This window comes from Galeopterus variegatus, unplaced genomic scaffold, assembly GCF_000696425.1.
Source record: "Galeopterus variegatus unplaced genomic scaffold, G_variegatus-3.0.2 Scaffold3611, whole genome shotgun sequence".
In the NCBI taxonomy this organism is placed as follows: Eukaryota; Metazoa; Chordata; class Mammalia; order Dermoptera; family Cynocephalidae; genus Galeopterus; species Galeopterus variegatus.
In genome coordinates this window covers 208647-218363 of record NW_007729722.1, presented here as the reverse complement: position 1 = coordinate 218363, position 9717 = coordinate 208647, and positions in this window count along the sequence as shown.

Here is a 9717-nt window from a genome sequence, read left to right as displayed (position 1 = left end):
CCAGCCAGTGAGCGAACCGGCCATCCCTATATGGGATCCAAACCCGGGGCCTTGGTGTTATCAGCACTGCACTCTCCCGAGTGAGCCACTGGGCCGGCCCCGCTTTCTTTCTTCTTTATGTATTGACACCTCTAGCTGGGTATTGTCTAAATGGAAATTGCCCTGTCCCGTAAAGAGGAACACTTGGACCAAAATGGGTGCCCTGTCGGGTCTTAGAGGGGGAGACTATTCCATTGTCTGAGTCATATTGGGGTGGGGAAGTAGCCCCAGCAGATTCCAAATCATTTGGAAAGTTTTGGGGAGGAGGTGGTGAAGGCAAAGCTGCCGTGGGAACAGGCCCTGGGGTGTGTGCGGCGTTCTGACTACCCCGTGGGTTTGGAGGGTTTAATGCTGTTAGCACGTTGCACTGCTCATCTTCTCTCTCTTCTGGACAATGACTATCCAGGAGGAGCTCAATATCTCTTTTCTCTTCCTCTGGACCATCATCCGTGAACCTCCCTGTGAGGAGTCTTTACTATGTAGTAACATAAAGGCTTTTATATAGGGAATTTCATCCCATTTCCTTGACCTCTGACAAACAACTCTAATTGGATGACAGTATAGTAATTAAGGGAACCATTTAGAGGCCAGCAATTTTCTGAGTCCAAAATATACATGGGCCAAGCAGTATTATAATAAAAAATCATTTTTCCTTTTGTCGTGGGATTATAACTATAACTAGACCATTCAGCTAAAATTCTTCCATTCCTAGCCTGGATTGAGGGTGCTGAGTGTACAGACACTGCTGTAATGTTTCCTGGGCTCAGATGTTTCCCAAGTGCCAGTTATTGTTTTTTGAAAATGTGAATTCCACTGGAGCTGGATTGTGTCCCTGCACCCGGGAATTGCATTTCCTTCAATAAAAAGCACTCCTAAAGGAAATGTTGAAGCACTTGGGGCTGGCCCACACCGTTGTAACTGATGTAACTCAAGATTCAAGAGTCCAGTGAGTGCCCTAAGGAGTTGAAATCTAGGTCTCATATTGTGACCAGGTCCCATCCACACAAGAGTCATTCCATTGGTTTGCCTCAAAGAGAGAAAGAAGCTTTAATGACTCTGTCAGTGACTGAAAGCCTGTAGATCCCCCCCATCCCCTAATGGAAAAGAACAGAGGTCTGACTGGCATTCTGCTGGCACTTAACTAAAACAGCAAAATTCTCACAAGGTGTACATGCCAACTCAGGAGGACAAACTGTATCAGTGTTAGTCCAGCAGACTAACTGCCATATAACAGTTAAAGGACTGGTAGAAAAACTCTGAGTTTTCCTCTCCCAATAGTTCAAGACAAAATTAGAGTGTTTAGCCAGAGTGACAAATAGAAACAGACAGGCTCCTAGCAAACAGACTCCCCATCCTGGGGAACCAGATTACAGTCTTTGAGTCCCTTCCTCCTCAGCCAAATGGTACCACAGATGACCCAAGTGAGTCCAAACAAACCCAAAAAGTGTTCAAACAGTGGGGCAGGGTGCTCTCAGCATGCATGCTGACGTGACTTACTGGTCAGAAAGGCTCGTCAGCCCATCCAGATGGCTCCAGTTCCTTCACCAAAACTGAAAGCAAAAAACCAGCTGGTGCTTCAGCTGGGAGAACAGGGAATGTGTCTAAAGGGAGAAAAAACCCATCTAGAGGCCACTGGGAAAGTCCCTAAGATCACAGGTGCAGGGTCAGCTAGCCACGATCATCAGCACATCTGAGCTGCCACAGCCTCTTTCTCGGCAGCAGCCGAGGTGGCTATTGCGAGATTTTCCATCTGGGTTGCCAGACTTGTTACCAAGTCCCCAAAGGTTTGTTTGCTGGCTGCTCAACAGCCAAAAATTGAAAGAAAAGTGTTGGAGTAAGGAAAAGTAGCTTTTAATCAGGAAGCTGGCAGCCCAGGGTAATGATAGACTTATGTCTCAATCCCTGCCTCTCCCGGGTTTATCGAAGGGTTTTACAGAGGTCTGTGGTGGAGAGTTGATTCACAATGACTAAGCAGGGACATGCAGACATGCCTGAGTGTTTCACATAATCGTCAAGGAACTTCCCGGGTGGGAGCTGACCAGAGTCATACTTCATTCTCCATGGGTTCAGTTCCTGTTATTCCCAAGTAACATCAGGTCAGTAAGCTAGTAAAGAATGGCCATCTAGGTCAATAATTTTTCTCTAATTATTTGTGAGCAATGTGAGAGCAAGAGTCATTGTGTTCTGGCAATTAGCTGCAGGCTATGTAGTTTGGGTTACATGAGAGAACAAGTTTTTAAATTCAAAGTTTTAACAAAATGGAGTCACTTCTGTTCAGGTGGTTATATATATTGAACATTATGGAATGATTAAATCAAGCTAATTAACAAGGAACCATTTATTTTCTAATCATCATGAAGAAGGGAAAAATAAGAAGTCTCTACTCTTTGTTCATGTAATTACATCTAAGTAATTTATAAGGAGTGAGAAAAAGGGCTAAAGTCTTTAACCAAAATTGTAGTCAAAATTCTAGATTTCTAACAAAGACGTATCTTGACTATTGACTGAAAGATTTCTTTTTTAAAAAATAAAATCCTCTGTTATTTCTAGATGGCCAGACATGGTGCATAAACCTTCAAAGGGTCTTGACCCCCCCCTCCCACCCCACACGACCAGTGAATCACATTATTCTCATTTATACTCCCAGTTACCCTCTGAAATTTCCCAGTTCTGGTAATATTACTTTAGAATGCTAGGGGGATGCAAATTAATTTTTATTTTTTATCTTTTTATTTTTAATTTTTTTCTTAAAAGATGACCGGTAAGGGGATCTTAACCCTTGACTTGGTGTTGTCAGCACCACGCTCAATCAGTGAGCTAACCGGCCATCCCTATATGGGATCCGAACCTGTAGCCTTGGTGTTATCAGCACCACACTCTCCCGAGTGAGCCACGGGCCGGCCCCTGCAAATTAATTTTTAAAGTTCCTGTACACACTTAGCAAAATATTATTGAAATTAAAATTTAAATACCTCATTAATCTGTTTAAATAAAGGCAATTCTAAATTATTTAGAATATTTTGAAAGAAATTATGTTGACTTAATTGCAACAAATGAGATGACTAGATTAAAAATGGTAAGATGTTAGGGGTAGGGGCTGGATAAGAATGAGCTGTAATCGGCATAAGAATTATTTCGTATTTGTCCAAAAGAATTGACAAAGTTTGCAGCTGGAGCAGTCTTTGAAATCTTTGCCACACTTTTGCCATTCTTATCGAACACTAACTATTTTCCCACCTCCACCAACTTTGGACTTGGACTTTGGAAGATTTGCAGAGCTCTAAAAAAGTCTTTTCATTTCAAGAATATGAAAATGAGGTTTCAAAATAATGAAAATGAGGTTTTATTTATATTAGTAATTTATTGATGCATTCGAAAGTTAAAGGCACACAAAACCATCATTTGTTAAATGCATCAAGCCCTTGGGCCCTCTAATGAACAGTTGTGTTGATCTGGATGCATAAACTTTTCCATTCATTGTCACTTACAAAATGCTTGTCAAAGTTGTCATCATTCTAAAGGCCTGACTCATTTTTAGCTTATCTGAGCATGCTGTTCTGATTTGTCAGTTATATTTGTTCTTATTTCTCTAGTAATTTGTTAAGGTTCCCCTGGCTGCACAGCCCACCAAACCTCCTCCCCCAGTTGTCTCAATTGGATTTGGCATCTGTGAAGATGTCCAGCAGTGAAATCTCCTACTTTGTTCTGGGTATGGCTAGTAATAACACAGCCACTGCTCTAGATTAGGTCAGGTTGTTGCTACTGAAGCCTTTTCTTCCTTTTAAGAATATTATATGAACTGATGAAGTGTTTCCTGGATGTATTCTTTTCTATGAATAAAATAACCAATAACTCATTGGTGGACAATGCAGGATGTTCTGCTAACTTTATTAGCTAGTTTCCCAAATTTGGAGTGCAGTCACTATCTTTTCCTCTAAAGTAAACATATTGTACCTGTTTAAGGACAGAGAGCTTGACACATGGGAGGAGTTCACTGGTTTTTGTTTTTATGTTATTACTGATTTTTTTCTTTTAAGTAGTTAAATAAGATGTCAATGTGTTTTCATTACAAGTAGTATACGCTGAAACAAAAACAAATTTTTGAAGGAGATCAATTCCTGATGTAAAGAAAAGCGAACATTACTGTGAGCCTAGCCCTGGGAAAAGTGCTGTGGAATACAAAGATGAATACATCACGATCAGTCCCTGACTCTAGGGGCTTTAAATACACATAACTCTGTTTTCTTACAGTTAGATGATGTTAGAAACTTGCATGATCTGAAGTCTGCATCAGCAAGCGGTGCCATGAGGCAGGGACACAGTAGAACCTCATCCATCACTCACGTCACAGTGTGGTATGGCCAGGTAGCCCTTCTCCATCTGGTAACTATGTGTACTGGTCCATTTTTAGGTTGCTGTAACAGAATACCCAAGACTGGGTAATTTGTAATGAAAAAAAATTTATTTGGCTTACAATTCTAGGACAGTTGCCTGTGGCACGGGCCTCAGGCTGCATCTACTCATGACTGAAAACATCAGGGCATCCCACGAGTGCAAGAAGATCACATGGCAAGAGGAAGCGAGAGAGAGAGAGAGACAGAGAGAGAGAGAGAGAGAGAGAGAGAGAGAGAGAGAGAGAGATGCCAGGCTCTTTTTAACCACCAGCTCTTGTGAAAACAAATAGAGTGATAATTCACTCACATACGTCCCCCCTGTGCTCAGAGATGGCACTAATCTATTCATGAAGGATCCATTCCCATGATCCAAACACCACCCAACACTGCCACCTTGGGGATCAGATTTCAAGATGAAAATTGGAGGGACCAATATATCCAAACTATATCACTGTGCCATTGGAAAATGTGGCCCCAAAGTCACCCTAGCCGAGAAACCAGAAGGAGGAGACTCAAGCAGGATGTTTTAAGGACCAAACTGAGAAGTGGTGCACATTTGTTCCACCCACAGTTTGTTGGTCAGACTCTGACACATGGCTGACCGCAGGGCAACCCGGGAATTGTCCTGCTGTGTGCTGGGGAAGAGGAACTGGGTGAGGTGAAGAAAAACTGATTCAAGACACTTGGTATAATGGTAAAGCAGACTTTATTCAGCACTATTGTAATAGGTATGTGGACTATGCCATTGAGGTTTGCAGTCACCGAGAGAGATTGGACTCAACTCCAAATACAGCAAGAAAATTTATAGCCAATGGGCAGGGTGGAGGGGTCATGCGATGGAAAAGGAAACAAGAGGAAAAATTACTAAGAGGAAACATCAGAGGTAAGGGGGTATTCTAGCTAAAACAATGACAGGATTCTTGCTGAAGGCAGGCTAAGGTGATCAGATACCTCCTGGGGGATGGTGGAGATGAGGAATTTGGTCAGATATTGAGGGCGATCAAATACTGAGGATGAGGTCTTATGGCTAAATCAGCTTAGCAGATTTCTTGCCAAAACTGAGCTCTTGAGAATAGGCCCAAGGACGGTGCCTCCTTGAAAAAGAGCTCAGAGGAGCTGACTAGGGTTTGGTCAAGAAGAGAATCTTTGTCGGTGGTGAGTGCTTAGCATTCTTTCTGCTACGTAGACAGAAAACATTTTTCTCTGAATCTTTCAAAGTGGTGTATAAACATTGAAAATGAATGCCAATATTTCTCACAATCATGAGAAATGAAGTGTTTTATAATCATCATGGTACTTCTCAAAGAGAGCTATTTCTTTATTGAATCTGTCATGTGAAGGAAATGGTACACATTGATGTAGTTTTTATCTGTGGCTAATAATATTAATAATGTCTTTGTAACTAATATTCACTTATAACATACCTGGATTATAGTCACCTAATTGTTCTTTCTGCACTGTATTAAAATAGTTAAAGGAAGACTCCTTGGTCACACATTCTCGTCCTTGTTGTATCTTTTATGCAGCTGGTTGAATTGTGTCTCTCAGAAAGATATGTTCAAGTCTTAACCCCAGTACCTGTGAATGGGACCTTATTTGGAAATATTCTTTGCAGGTGTTGTCAAATTAAAATGAGATCATACTGGATTAGTGTAGGCTCTAAAACCAATGACTACTGTTATAATAAGAGAAAGAAAAGGGCGATTTGGATATAGACACACACAGACACACAGGAGGAAGGCCATGACGATGAAGGCAAAGACTGAGGGCAAAGACTGAGGTGATGCAGCAACAAGAAAGGAACCTCAGGGACTGCAGACGGCCATCAGACATCAGAAGACAGGTGTAGAAAGGATCCTCCCTCAGAGCCTCCAGAATAAACCAACTCTCCTGACACCTTGATTGCAGACTTCTAGCCTCCAGAACTGTGAGAAAATAAATGAGTTTCTATTAAGGGACCAATTTTGTGGTAATTTGTTATAGCAGCCCCAGGATACTTGTATTTCACTTGCAAAGAAACTGGTCTTTAAGAGAGAGACACCATCAATAGACTCCTACTTTGTCCAAGGCACTGGTAGGCATTGGTGATGCAAAGAGGTAGACGGAGCTTACAAACTAATGAAGGTAAAAGACATGTAAATAGATATATTTGACTTCAACTGTGGAAAGACATTCTTGTCCTTTATAATCCTCAACCCCAAAAGGAAACACACACAATGTCAGAGATTACGCTTGTATTACCACTTCTTACTCTCCCTCCAATGGTCAAAATATACACTTCAATGAATTCCTATTAGGGCCGGCCTATTAGCTCAGTTGGTTAGAGTGTGGTGTTGTAACACCAAGGTCAAGGGTTCAGATCCCCACACCAGCCAGTCAGGAAAAAAAAAAAAAAAAAAAAAACCCTCAAAACCAAAAACAAACAGAAACTCTTGCTTAACTGTAATCTTTGAAGATATTAAGGATTTTTCTGACATAATACAAACTATAGTACAGGAAACATCCCATTTGTTTATCCAGAAGACTCAAGGGAAATATCATTGATGCTTTAGTGTTTAAGACCTTTATGTTTTAGAATGTTACAATACACAAGGTAAAAAGTGTAAAACAATCAGTACTTCTTGGAAATCATTTCATATCAGAGAAATAAAAGCAAATAAAAAAGTTCTTCATAATGCAGGTTGGTTTTTGATGCCAAACAAAATAATTTTCTAATATGTTTGAGATGGGATGTTCAACTTGGAATACCATTGTCTTAATCTGTTTGGGCTGTTATAATAAAATACCATAGACTGGATAGCTTATTAATAACAGAAATTTATTTCTCACAGTTCTGGAGACTGGGAAGTCCCAGATCAAGTTCCCAGCAGATTTAGTGTCTGCTGAGGGCCGTCTTCTCCCTGTAACCTTAGATGGTGGAAGAGTAAAGTTGCTCTCTGAGATCTCTTTCATAGGGGCACTAAATCCCATTCATTAGGACTCTGCCCTCATGACCTAATCTTCTCCCAAAGGCTCCACTTCCTGACACCAACACAGGGGGGGTTAGGTTTCAACATATGAATTCTGGGTGACACAAACATTCAGACCATATCAAACACCAATTAGAAACCATTTTATGAGCAATTGAAACTGTCAGCAACCCCCTGTGTATGTGCTAGGAAATAAAGTCAGATAAATAATAATGCTGATAACTGTCTGACTGCTTTTGGGATTGCCCTTTTTTGTTACATATGCTAAATGTGAGACCAAATTGTTGTCAGCTCATTGCAGAAGAATCGTACATACTACAGAGGGGTCCTGACTCCATGACTGTGGAACTCATCATTTTTTAAGGTTTTGTTATGACCTAACTTTGCTAAGGAGCTCGTTAACTGTTGATTTCTTTCTTTTTTTAAAAAAATCAAATAAAATTTATTAAATTCACAAAGGACTCCATGCTGGAATTAATACAATGAAATGACTGTTCGCTAAGCAAAAGAATGTGAATCATGAGTTGGAGATAAAATAGTGCTGAGGAGAAACTAGATTCCATTAGTTATAAAGCAATTCATATTTATTTGTGAATGCAAAAGTATCAAATAGAATAATTTCAATGTCAGAATTGTTAAATATATAAAACATAAGTCCATTACAAAAAGGGGAGCTGTATGTAAAAAAAAAAAAAAAGAAAAAGAAAAATGTTCACTTAATAAATTTATTTTTATTTTATTTTATTTTTTGGAATATCTTTAGAACTAAATTTATTTTATTTTTTTTTTAAAGAAAATGTAATTTTATTAATATTATTTTTTTACATTCTAGGATGTTGTTGCAGAGCAGTTGGGAGGAAGGAGGAGGGGGAAAGGGGAAGGAAATGGGATGGAAGGAGGAAGGAAGAGGGGCGGAATTGAGGCTTGTGGCACACCCCTCATTCCCACAAGGGAGATGGGGGGGGTGGGCTTCCAGCGATGGTTTGGTCATTGCTGGGCTGGGTGCAGATGTCATAGGGGTGTGGCAAAAGCCCTTGCCGCCCCCCACCACACCAGCTCAGGAACCCGGGGCCCTTCTTGCTGGGACTCGGTGGTCATCGCTGGGCTGGTTGCACATGGGGAGGGGTGTGGCCGAGGCCCTTGTCCCCTTGGTTTCTATTCCTAGGATTCTCATAATGGACTAAATAAAGTGAACTCAATGAACCTCATTGGTTCAATTTTGGTAGTTCAGGTAGAAAATTCCACATTAGATTTCTCATGTTCATGAGGTGGAAAGGGGGAGAGGGATGGGGTTTAGCAAGAAATTGATAAAGGGCCACAGAAAATAATTACAATGTGTAACATTGAATATACTAATTATCCTGATTTGAGCATCACATATGGCACACATGCATTGATATTTAATGCTATACCCCACAGATATGTACAATCATGTTTCAGTTTAAAAAAAAATCGTCATGTTCAAACAGCAAGGTCGAGGATTCAGATCCCTGTACCGACCACCCACCAAAAATAAGTAAATTAAAAATGAATGAATAAATAAATAAATGCCTGTGCTTTTTTTTAAAAAAAGAATTATCATATTCAAGTATTTATGTACTGTGATGCATTTCCCTAAAAAAAAAAAGACAAAGAAGAATTTTCTAATGAGTTGGCCCTCATTTGGCACATAACGTCAAATCTAGTTCAACTCTATTCACGGATGTGTGCGGGGTCAGCAATAGATCATTTACAGCAACAGGTTACACTGAAGTTCTTTGTAGCCCACGTAACAGTATAGAGATGGTTTGGTTTCTCTCCACCACCCAAGAGATGGTTTGGTTTCTCTCCACCACCCAGAACAGTGCCCTGACAATTCAGCCAGGGCTATGACTAGACATTTGGACTTAAAAGGTTGAGACAATCACTATGTAAGATAACACACTTGAAACTCACATTTCTTGGCCTGCAAATACATGCATCTGCAAAGCATGATGTTTTGAGATCCTGGTCTGTGTTTGAGAGGAGGAGTAGGAAGGGGATATCAGGAAAAAGCAAACTAAGATGGTGAGGCAAGGTTATTTTTTAAAGGATCAGTCAGAGGACTATGTTTGTGACTCACCAATTTATTTCCTCCTTCAGTTCATGGAACCAGTGTTGCTGCCTCTAACAAAAGGTGATAAAGTACTACTGTTCTTTTTTTTTTTTTTTTTTTTTTTGTCTTTTTTCGTGACCGGTAACAGGATCGCAACCCTCAGTGTCGCGCCCGTACCGCAACCAGCAACGGGATCGCAACCCTCAGTGTTGCGCCAGCACTGCGCTCAACCAGTGAGTGG